The sequence below is a fragment of the Pinus tabuliformis genome, chromosome 8 (genome assembly GCF_031772625.1).
Source record: "Pinus tabuliformis cultivar Carrire ecotype Pingquan chromosome 8, CPIR1, whole genome shotgun sequence".
In the NCBI taxonomy this organism is placed as follows: domain Eukaryota; kingdom Viridiplantae; phylum Streptophyta; class Pinopsida; order Pinales; family Pinaceae; genus Pinus; species Pinus tabuliformis.
Genome location: NC_142294.1, coordinates 697911481 through 697924676, shown reverse-complemented (window position 1 = coordinate 697924676; position 13196 = coordinate 697911481). Strand labels below are relative to the sequence as shown.

The 13196-nt window shown below is 33.8% G+C and overlaps 1 long non-coding RNA gene across 1 annotated transcript; it reads right to left on the bottom strand.

The window, feature by feature from the left end:
- Positions 1 to 5599: 5599 nt before the first annotated feature.
- Positions 5600 to 7416, bottom strand: LOC149237525 (uncharacterized). Its single transcript, XR_016245288.1, has 3 exons — positions 6681 to 7416; positions 6054 to 6430; positions 5600 to 5687 (listed from the first exon to the last, which is right to left on the bottom strand). It is a non-coding gene; the product is annotated as an uncharacterized LOC149237525 (long non-coding RNA).
- Between the last annotated feature and the right edge of the window lie 5780 nt (positions 7417 to 13196).

Here is a 13196-nt window from a genome sequence, read left to right as displayed (position 1 = left end):
TGAGTTGTATTTCCTCGATCTCATTCTCTATTCTAATTAATGGGTCAACATCCCCTTTCTTTGAGTTGTATTTCCTCAATCTCATTCTTTATTCTAATAAATGGGTCAGCATCCCCTTTCTTCATTGTTGACCACAATCTGAGACAGGGTTGTCCACTGTCCTCACTACTATTTCTCTAGATTGCTGAAGATCTCAGTGAATCATTGGCGGATTTTAAAAGAAGAGGCTTACTGGCGAGCATATTTGTGGCTCCAGGTTACAACATTACCCATCTATTATTTGTAGATGATATATTTATCTTCTGTAATGGTTCACATAGAGATATCTCGATTATTAATGATGCCCTTACCCTCTTTGAAGTTACCATAGGTATGATAATTAACCAGATGAATCCTTCGTTATCTCCTTTCGAAGTAAATGCATAAGAGTTAACATACATTCAAAATTTATTCCCATTTGAACTAATAGCTATGGATGGTGGTCTCAGGTGTCTCAAATTCCGTCTTAAACCAAACTCCTATAAGAAAGTAGACTGGAATTGGATTTTAGCCAAATTGGAGAGGTGACTCAGCAACTAGAGCCTTCATTGGCTATCTAGAATTGGAAGGTTGGTTCTTGTCACGGTTTACGAGCATTTTAACAAATATGAGGAGAATCTGCTATAAGTTCCTTTGGGTTGGGTCGTTGGAAAACTATGCCTTCCCTTGGGTCAAATGGGACCATATTGCCCTCCCAAAGGCCTAGGGGGCTGGGGGCTAAAGCATTTACCTCTCTTCTTAAAATCTTTGGCTGCTATATTGGGCTAGATACTCATCTTCTCAACAAGTCTCTAGTCAACTGTGGTTTCTCGGAAGTACATACACCCTCTCTCCATTGAAGACTGGATCTAGTCACCAATCAAATAGACACACAATTGTTCATTGATATGGAAAGTTGTTATCTCTTCATTTCCCACTAATGAAAATGGTCAGGTTTGGAAGATTGGGAACAGATCATGCTTTGGGCTTGGTATCAATCCATGGTTTGGATGCTATGAGGCTTTCCCATTACCTGTGGATCTTATCATTTGGCTCCAAGATAGGGGTCTCTATTCCTTGGCACAGATTGGGAGGAGGGCTATAAATTTATTAAGTCCACAGGGATGGCTCTTGCCTCAACAACTCAGCTTACAACCATTTTTTAAGTGTAATGGAGAAGTCGAGGGAGATGGTGAGGGAAATTTACTCTCAGAATGGTATTCAGATTTAGATTTACTTTCCATTCATAGTTCAGGCCCTCCTTCTAGTGCCAAATATGTTGAAGCCCCGAAAATCGGGTCTACAACAAGGGGGATACCCGCCCGGTTCGGACCTTGGTTGGCAACTCCTTATCCGTTTGGTATAGCGGGTCCGACTGGGGATATGGGACCAGTTTCCCAATCTATGAGTGTGTGTGTGTAGAATTTGATGTTCCTGGTCTAACAGTTCCTAATTTAAGATATTCTAATTCTAATTGTAATCTAATGCTATGCTATTGTAATCTAATAAGCAGCAACATCTAAGTCTATACTAACCCGGGATGTAATTCTTCTATTATGCGATCTAAAAAGATTTCAAATAACAACTGGTAATAAAGATCATTCAGCTATTATAAGAAAGGAAATTAATAAGGATGAACCACTTCGCATAAAAAGTTAGACGAAACAGTTGTGAAAAACATATCGCATAATGAGCTATTCATACATTAAGCATAAATAAATAGCTATCACCGTACAAAAGTGCCAAATGATAACTCAGGCATTCATGCAATAATACATAAACAACTAAAAACTGTATATCACTTTAACATATAAGCAGAAATGGTCAAGAGATAAAAGTACCATTTATGACTAGTCCTACTCATAAGCTTCAAGCGACAATGATTTATCTCTCCTTGCTCTAACATCCACTAAGAGTACAGAAGTGCAACATCAGTAGCAGACATCAAATGCAAACATCAACAAATCTTGATCCATTCATTCACCAAAACCTCCTCTGAGGGTGCAAAAGTGCATGTTCTGAGGACAAGTTTTTGATAAATTTCTGGACCCTTCTTTAAATGCATGAGAAGGGTTTAAATACTACTAACTAGATAACTTAATTACACAGATTCAAGATACGGTTTTAAATGACCGCCCTTTTTCTAAGCAAAAATAAAACAAAACTATTTCTAAAAATTAAATCTAATATCTAACTATTTCTGCATTTGCTCCTTAATGTTGCAAGCATTCAGTATTTGCCTGGGTAGAGTCGGCTGACTGTCTTCCGCTTTTGGTTGAGCTAAGCAAATAGAATTGGTAAGAGCTGGCACCATCTTCTCAGCAAAGTCGATGATATACTTGAGAGTCATCCTCTGACTATGTGGATTTACTGCGTATGCCCAGTAATAATCTCAGTTCACTTGGTTAACCCTTTGGATTGCTTCTGCCTTTTCTTTAACTTTCTATTTCCAGTTTGTTTTTTACCATTGCTTTCTTGCACTTCCCGGGCTTACAGGTGACTGAGCAGTTAGAGGCTTTCCTTCTCGAACAATTTTCTCAGCGATGCGCTAATCGCGCATCGGAAACTGCCTCCGTTCTTTGATCCGGGCTTCTCTAATGCGTTTTTCTCCTTTTGCGCCTCTTCATCTTTATCGGGTATAAAGCTTCAAAATTTGTAAAAATAATGTCCTTGTGAGCTCTTGACCCTGAGCATTAAACTGCCTGTTGATATCAGCATCCTTCAGTACTCATTTAACCATGGCTGTATATGAAAGGTCTGTAATGGATGGCTCAACAGCATTCTGTGAATCTGCGGCTCTGTTGCATGCGTATCTGTTTATGAGGGCGTCTTTTCTCTGTCTTTGAACATTGGAGCTTTACCCTTTTTCCTCATAGCTTCCTGCACATTGCTTTGTGTAGCTTTTGTTTTTTGTTCCTGCAATTCACAGGTGAGGAGAGAGTAATGATAATAAATAACAACATGAAAGTTTTAAATGTTACGGATATGCAAAAACACGCCACCTGACGCGAACTGGCTCTTCGAACAACACAAAACCATATTTTATTAACAACTGGCATATAATATATTAATTATCATTAAAGCACGTAACCAGTTCTTAATTTATGGAAAACTTTTTCTTGAACACTGAGCCAGAAAAATCTGTGATGGAATGCTTCTGCGATCTGCATCGCAGTATCGCATTTCGCTGTATCACATTACCGCAATTTCGTCGTGTTGTGCTATCGCAAGGTTGCTTGATCGCGCTATCGCAAGATTGTGGATCGCAGTATCGCAAGATCGCCGATCGCTTAATCGTTATATGTCTTTTATGCAATTTTGTGAGACGCGATATGCGATATCGCAATATCGACGTTTTTTAAGGTTTTCTAACGTGAGCTTTTCTTAAATACATGCGATGCGATGGAGTTCGCATCGCGATCTCGCATTTTACCCTTTTGACTCATAAGAAAATACCCTATCATTCTTTGTGCGATGCGATGCTTCTTAAGGAGTAACATATATGAGCGCTAATTAATTTTTTGAATTTTTTGACTAAGGGTCCCCACTTACATAGTCTTATTGCTAATACTAAATAAGGAGGGGGGGTTGTTGGTGGCCACAACAGAAGTTTGTAGAAAGTATAGACATTACATTTGATTAACCAAGGCAGAGTGTTGTGCTTGATAGTGACCTCAATGATTGACAGTGACAATAATTTACTTACAGAGACCTTGTTGCATGTAGCAGTGGTGGTTGCACAACTAATATTAGACAACAACATTTAGGGTTTGGATTGTTGAGACAGTGACTCATGACATCTATGATTATTGTGACTTGACAGCAATGATGACAGTGATAATTGTGATGGTGATGTTGTGATGACAGTTATGATTGTGATGTGATGACATATGTTTATGACAGTGTCTCTTTGAGAAGAGTGAGAGTGTTGAGAGCAATTATAGATAGCAGGCGTGGTAGCAGGGGACAACGTGGACCGCAGTGATCAAAAGTGGGCAGCAACAACAATGGGAGTAGAAGCAGCAATAGTTTCAGCAAGAGTGGACAAAGTTAGTGAAAGCAGTGGCATTGAGAGTGGACAGTAGTGGGCATCAGTGAGCAACAGTGACAAGAGTGGTAGAAGTCAACAACAGTGGAAGTGAAGTGCAGCAACAGAGGCTACAACTTGATTGTAATTAGGCCATTATCCCTAGTATGTGAGCCCAAACTCATTCAAGGAGCATTGCTTCCTTCCAGCTTTGCAGGTAAAACCCTTGAGGAGTCTCGTACTTCATTCCAGTTCAACTAGTAAACTTGTACGTAAACCATACATAACCAAAGCTTGTTGAGCAAATCTCTTGTGTATTGATGTAGTGATGTTTCTTTTTTATTTGATGCTATGAATGTCTAAAAGATGATCTAACCAATCGTGAAAAATTAGGGAAACACTGATTCACCCCCTCTCAGTATGTCCAACATAGGTTCTATTTTCCATTGAGTTTCAAACATCTTTTGGTCTAAATTTGTGCTACCACACTAGAATGGAGTATAAAACATCATCAAAGCAAAGAAAATGTTTTAGCACACCAAATACATTGGTTTATCACAATAAAGAGATCGTTTCGTAGGTGCTATTTTCCATTGAGTTTACTTCGCATTAACGTTTACCAACTTATTTCTCATGTTTAAGTTGAACTCTCTTAGTGTTTGTGTTTATTTTCTTTTCATTAAAAGGAAAATTGTTTTAAACAAAACTAGAAAATTTGTTATCCATGTAGCAGGAGAAACTACACCAATTACAAACTTAGTTTTGTAGCAAATTTAGATCCAAAAAATGAGAATCCAACCATTTTTTAATATAATAAAGGTAAGCCGCCCACGGGGCTTTGGATTGACGGTGAATGGGTGCGCTGTTAAGGCACTCCTTGCGATAGGTCACTGGTTCAATTCCCCGTGGGTACTTAGTTTAGTCTTAACCTAGAAAAAAAAAAAATATAATAAAGGTAAGCCACATGCCCCTCAAACCAAAATTTAAGCTACCAAATTTCAAAGCCCAGTAGCTCTTGCTTAGGATGAACTAAAGTGACTTTCCACGAGCTTCTCCATACTCATTTTGTTGTCCATTTTTATGGGAGAGGTTTGAAAGAAAAATTCTTCTAACTACTTTAAGTCTGAAACTTAGAAGTATATCTTTGTACCACTTATTATTGATCAATAGAACAAGACATCTTCAGCGGAGAGATAATAAAACAAAGAATCATTATAGAAGTTAAACTTTAAAATTAAACACAATAATTATTCATAATAGCAAACATACCTATGCCTATGCATTGCATCTACATTTCCTAAGGTGTCTTCTTCACTCAACCCTCTTAGACACTACATTTGTAATCACTCATTGCACAAAATAAAATTTTATACGAGATCATGAATAAACCATGGAAAAAACTAAATAAAAAATAAAAAAAGCAATAAATTAACCATACACAACCCTGCCCGCACTTACCAAGTGCCAATTCCTATGTAACTATCATATGTAAATCACCATTATAACAAAGAATTAAAGGACATCACTATTTTGTTGGAGAAAAATATTGCTTACCAATCCATTGGTGCACATTTGTAGTGTGTAGAGTACCTTCACCATTTGACATTCCTATACTGTTGAGTTATAGAGTTGCAGTTTGTGACTACACAAAGCAGATTTATATCACAAATTAAACATATAATAAAATAAATAGTAAGCAAATTGAGTCACAAATTAGCCACAGGTAATTTTAGTAAGTGCCAGCTCCTATGGAGCTGTCATATGTAGATCAGTAGATCAACATTATAACAGAGAATTAAAGGACATCACTATTTTGTAGTGTGTAGAGTACCTTCACCATTTCAAATTCCTATACTATTGAGTTATAGAGTTGTAGTTTGTGACTACACAAAGCAGATTTATAGCACAAATAAAACATATAATAAATTAAATAGTAAGCAAATTTAGACACAAATTAGCCATAGGTAATTTTAAATAAAGTGTATTGCATATAAGTAAAGTGAATTACCTTCAGTTATGATTAATAAACTTCATCTCATCTCTTTCACATTTTCTACATGCTACCTCATTTTCCTCTCCCACACCCAAAAAAAATCCAACCCAATACCAAACTATAAAATAAAAATTAAACAATAAAAAAAAAAGAGAAAAAAAAAAAACAAAAAAATGGAACAACCCAATACCAAACTATAAAATAAAAATTAAACAATAAAAAAAGAGGAAAAAAAAAAACAAAAAAATGGAAAGCAAGAATGACAAAGCATGGCCATGCTCAAATTCAACCAACCAAACAAAAATATGTAAACAACAAAAAACAAAAAATTGAAAACGCCCACACCAAAAATCATCTTTACTTCCATCTCCTCTCCTTGCTAATCTCCTTTGCTGCAAGGAAAAGAAATTGGGGAGAATTAGGCTGAAATACACATAGATAGTGATAATAATCATGAACATATTTCAAAAACCAATAAGTACCTCACATTAACAGTGCTTTATAAAGACAGATTGTCCACTTTCTTTTCTACTTATTGGTGCTCAATGCAACCATTTGCAACAGATACATCACAAAATATAAAAGCATTAAAAAGGTTAAACCTTAGTTAAATTTAATAACTATTCATAATAGCAAACATACCTCTGTGTTGCATCTACATTGCCTAAGGTATCTTCTCAACTCAATTTTCTTGGACTCTACATTTATAGTCACTCTGCACAAAATAAACTTATATGTGAAATCATGAATAAACAATGGAAGAAATTAAATAACAAATAAATAAAGCAATGAATTAGCTATACACATACCTGCTTGCCTCTCACAGTGCCAATTCCTATGGAATCATCATAGGTTGATCAACAATATAGAATTAAACACAATAATTATTCATAATAGCAAACATACCTATGTGTTGCATCTACATTTTTGAGGCATCTTCTTCACTCAATCGACCTTTTTTTGTTGTCCCTTCCTATGGGAGAGGTTCAAAAGGAAAACTCTTCTAACTATTTTAACTCTGAAACTTAGAAGTATATCTTTGTACCACTTATTATTGATCAATGAAACAACAATCATTATAGAAGTTAAACTTTAAAATTAAACACAACAATTATTCATAATAGCAAACATACCTATGCCTATGCATTGCATCTACATTTCCTAAGGTGTCTTCTTCACTCAACCTTCTTAGACACTACATTTGTAATCACTCATTGCACAAAATAAAATTTTATACGAGATCATGAATAAACCATGGAAAAAACTAAATAAAAAATAAACAAAGCAATAAATTAACCATACACATACCTGCCCACACTTGGCTCCTATGGAACTTAAAGGACATCACTATTTTGTTGTTGAAAAACAGTGCTTACCCATCCCCTGTTGCACATTTGTAGTGTTTAGAGTACCTTCACCATTTGACATTCCTACACTGTTGAGTTATAAAGTTGCAATTTGTGACTACACAAAGCAGATTTATATCACAAATAAAACATATAATAAATTAAATAGTAAGCAAATTGAGTCACAAATTAGCCATAGGTAATTTTAGTAAGTGCCAACTCCTATGGAACTGTCATACGTAGATCAACATTATAACAGAGAATTAAAGGACATCACTATTTCGTTGGAGAAAAATATTGCTTACCCATCCCTTGTTGCACATTTGTAGTGTGTAGAGTACCTTCACCATTTGACATTCCTATACTGTTGAGTTATAGAGTTGTAGTTTGTGACTACACAAAGCAGATTTATATCACAAATAAAACATACAATAAATTAAATAGTAAGCAAATTGAGCCACAAATTAGACGTAGGTAATTTTAAATAAGGTGTATAGCATATAAGTCAAGTGAATTACCTTCAGTTATGATTAATAACCTTCATCTCATCTCTTTCACATTTTCTACATGCTACCTTATTTTCCTCTCCCACACCCAAAAAAATCCAACCCAATACCAAACTATAAAATAAAAATTAAACAATAAAAAAAAAGAAAAAAAGAAAACAAAACAATGGAAAGCAAGAATGACAAAGCGTGGCCATGCTCAAACTCAACCAAACAAACAAAAATATGTAGAGAACAGAAAACAAAAAATTGAAAACACCCACACCAAAAATCATCTTTACCAACATCATCTCTCCTTGCTAATCTCCTTTGCTGCAAGGAAAAGAAATTGGGGAGAATTAGGCTGAAACACACATAGTGATAATAATCATGAACATATTTCAAAACCAAAAAATACCTCCCATGAACATTGTTTTATAAAGACAGATTATCCACTTTCTTTTCTACTTATCGGTGCTCAATGCAAGAAATCATTTGCAACAAATACATCACAAAATATAAAAGCATTAAAAAAGTTAAACCTTAGAGTTAAATTCAATAACTATTAATAATAGCAAACATACCTCTGTGTTGCATCTACATTGCCTAAGGTATCTTCTCAACTCAATTTTCTTGGACTCTACATTTATAGTCACTTTGCACAAAATAAACTTATATGTGAAATCATGAATAAGCAATGGAAGAAATTAAATAACAAATAAATAAAGCAATGAATTAGCTAAAGACATACCTGCTTGCCTCTCCCACTGCAAGCTCCTACGGAATCATCATACGTTGATCAACAATATAGAATTAAACACAATAATTATTCATAATAACAAACATACCTATGCATTGCATCTACATTTTTTCGGCATCTTCTTCACTCAATCAACCTTTTTGGTTGTCCCTTTTTATGGGAGAAGTTCGAAAGGAAAATTCTTCTAACTACTTTAACTCTGAAACTTAGAAGTATATCTTTGTACCACCTATTATTGATCAATGGAACAAGACATCTTCAGCAGAGATAATAAAACAAAGAATCATTATATAAGTTAAACTTTAAAATTAAACACAATAATTATTCATAATAGCATACATACCTATGCCTATGCATTGCATCTACATTTCCTAAGGTGTATTCTTCACTCGACATTCTTAGACACTACATTTGTAATCACTCATTGCACAAAATAAAATTTTATACAAGATCATGAATAAACCATGGAAAAAACTAAATAAAAAATAAACAAAGCAATAAATTAACCATACACATACCTGCCCGCACTTACCAAGTGCCAACTCCTATGGAACTGTCATATGCAGATCAACATCATAACAAAGAATTAAAGAACATTATTTTGTTGGAGAAAAACAACGCTTACCCATCCCTTGTTGCACATTTGTAGTGTTTAGAGTACCTTCACCATTTGACATTCCTACACTGTTGAGTTATAGAGATGCAGTTTGTGATTACACAAAGCAGATTTATATCACAAATTAAATAGTAAGCAAATTGAGTCACAAATTAGCCATAGGTAATTTTAGTAAGTGCTAACTCCTATGTAACTGTCATATGTAGATCAACATTATAACAGAGAATTAAAGGACATCACTATTTTGTTGGAGAAAAATATTGCTTACCCATCCCTTGTTGCACATTTGTAGTGTGTAGAGTACCTTCACCATTTGACATTCCTATACTGTTGAGTTATAGAGTTGCAGTTTGTGACTACACAAAGCATATTTATATCACAAATAAGACATAATAAATTAAATACTAAGCAAATTGAGCCACAAATTAGCCATAGGTAATTTTAAATAAAGTGTATTAAATTAACCATACACATACCTGGCCGCACTTACCAAGTGCCAACTCCTATGGAACTGTCATATGCAGATCAACATTATAGCAAAGAATTAAAGAACACTATTTTGTTGGAGAAAAACAGCGCTTACCCATCCCTTGTTGCACATTTGTAGTGTTTAGAGTACCTTTACTATTTGACATTCCTATACTGTTGAGTTATAGAGTTGCAGTTTGTGACTACACAAAGCAGATTTATATCACAAATAAAACATATAATAAATTAAATAGTAAGCAAATTTAGTCACAAATTAGCCATAGGTAATTTAGTAAATGCCAACTCCTATGGAACTGTCATATGTAGATCAACATTATAACAGAGAATTAAAGGACATCACTATTTTGTTGGAGAAAAATATTGCTTACCCATCCCCTGTTGCACATTTGTAGTGTGTACAGTACCTTCACTCTCTGACATTCCTAAACTGTTGAGTTATAGAGTAGCAGTTTGTGACTACACAAAGCAGATTTATATCACGAATAAAACATATAATAAATTAAATAGTAAGCAAATTGAGACACAAATTAGCCATAGATAATTTTAAATAAAGTGTATTGCATATAAGTAAAGTGAATTACCTTCAGTTATGATTAATAACCTTCATCTCATCTCTTTCACATTTTCTACATGCTACCTTATTTTCCTCTCCCACACCAAAAAAAATCCAACCCAATATAAAAAAAGAGAGAAAAACATAACAATGGAAAGCAAGAACGACAAAGCATGGCCATGCTCAAACTCAACCAAACAAACAAAAATATGTAGACAACAAAAAACAAAAAATTGAAAACACCCACACCAAAAATCATCTTTACCAACATCTTCTCTCCTTGCTAATCTCCTTTCCTGCAAGGAAAATAAATTGGGGAGAATTAGGCTGAAATACACATAGATAGTGATAATAATCATGAACATATTTCAAAACCAATAAGTACCTCCCATGAACATGGTTTTTTATCATCTTTACCAACATCTTCTCTCCTTGCTAATCTCCTTTCCTGCAAGGAAAAGAAATTGGGGAGAATTAGGCTGAAATACACATAGATAGTGATAATAATCATGAACATATTTCAAAACCAGTAAGTACCTCCCATGAACATGGTTTTATAAAGATAAATTATCCACTTTCTTTTCTACTTATCGGTGCTCAATGAAACAAACCATTTGCAACAGATACATCACAAAATACAAAATATAAAAGCATTAAAAAACTTAAACCTTAGAGTTAAATTCAATAACTACTCATAATAGCAAAGATACCTTTATGTTGCATCTACATTGCCTAAGGTATCTTCTCAACTCAATTTTATTGGACTCTACATTATATTCACTCTGCACAAAATAAACTTATATGTGAAATCATGAATAAACAATGGAAGAAGTTAAATAACAAATAAATAAAGCAATGAATTAGATATACACATACCTGCTTGCCTCTCCCAGTGCCAAATCCTATGGAATCATCATACGTTGATTAACAATATAGAATTAAACACAATAATTATTCATAATAGCAAACATACCTATGCCTATGCATTGCATCTATATTTCCTAAGGTTTCTTCTTCACTCAACCTTCTTAGACACTACATTTGTAATCATTCATTGCACAAAATAAAATTTTATACAAGATCATGAATAAACCATGGAAAAAACTAAATAAAAAATAAACAAAGCAATAAAGTAACCATACACATACCTGCCCGCACTTACCAAGTGCCAACTCCTATGGAACTGTCATATGAAGAGCAACATTATAACAGAGAATTAAAGGACATCACTATTTTGTTGGAGAAAAACAGTGCTTACCCATCCCTTGTTGCACATTTGTAGTGTTTAGAGTACCTTCACCATTTGACATTTCTACATTGTTGAGTTATAGAGTTGCAGTTTGTGACTACACAAAGTAGATTTATATCACAAATAAAACATATAATAAATTAAATAGTAAGCAAATTGAGTCACAAATTAGCCATAGGTAATTTTAGTAAGTGCCAACTCCTATGGAACTATCATATGTAGATCAACATTATACCAGAGAATTAAAGGACATCACTATTTTGTTGGAGAAAGATATTGCTTACCCATCCCTTGGTGCACATTTGTAGTGTGTAGAGTACTTTCACTATTTGAAATTCCTATACTGTTGAGTTATAGAGTTGCAGTTTGTGACTACACAAAGCAGATTTATATCACAAATAAAACATATAATAAATTAAATAGTAAGAAAATTGAGCCACAAATTAGCCATAGGTAATTTTAAATAAAGTGTATTGCATATAAGTCAAGTGAATTACCTTCAGTTATGATTAATAACCTTCATCTCATCTCTTTCACATTTTCTACATGCTACCTTATTTTCCTCTCCCACGCCCAAAAAAATCCAACCCAATACCAAACTATAAAATAAAAATTAAACAATAAAAAAAGAAAAAAAAAAGAAACAAAACAATGGAAAGCAAGAATGACAAAGCATGACCATGCTCAAACTCAACCAAACAAACAAAAATATGTAGAAAAAAAAAACAAAAAAATTGAAAACGCCCACACCAAAAATCATCTTTACCAACATCTTCTCTCCTTGAAAATCTCCTTCGCTGCAAGGAAAAGAAATTGGGGAGAATTAGGCTGAAATACAGATAGATAGTGATAATAATCATGAACATATTTCAAAACCAATAAGTACCTCCCATGAACATGGTTTTATAAAGACAAATTGTCCACTTTCTTTTCTACTTATCGATGCTCAATGCAACAAACCATTTGCAACATATACATCACAAAATATAAAAGAATTAAAAAAAGTTAATCCTTAGAGTTAAATTCAATAACTATTCATAATAGCAAACATACCTCTGTGTTGCATCTACATTGCCTAAGGTATCTTCTCAACTCAAGTTTCTTGGACTCTACAACAAACCATTTGCAATAGATACATCATAAAATATAAAAGCATTAAAAAAGTTAATCCTTAGAGTTAAATTCAATAACTATTCATAATAGCAAACATACCTTTGTGTTGCATCTACATTGCCTAAGGTATCTTCTCAACCCAATTTTCTTGGACTACATTTAGAGTCACTCTGCACAAAATAAACTTATATGTGAAATCATGAATAAACAATGGAAGAAATTAAATAACAAATAAATAAACTTATATGTGAAATCATGAATAAACAATGGAAGAAATTAAATAACAAATAAATAAACTTATATGTGAAATCATGAATAAACAATGGAAGAAATTAAATAACAAATAAATAAATCAATGCACATACCTGCTTCCCTCTCCCAGTGCCAATTCCTATGGAATCATCATCCGTTGATCAACAATATAGAATTAAACACAATAATTATTCATAGTAGCAAACATACCTATGCATTGCATCTATATTTTTGAGGGCTATTCACGTACCTACTTGCCTCTCCCAGTGCCAATTCCTATCGAATCATCATTCGT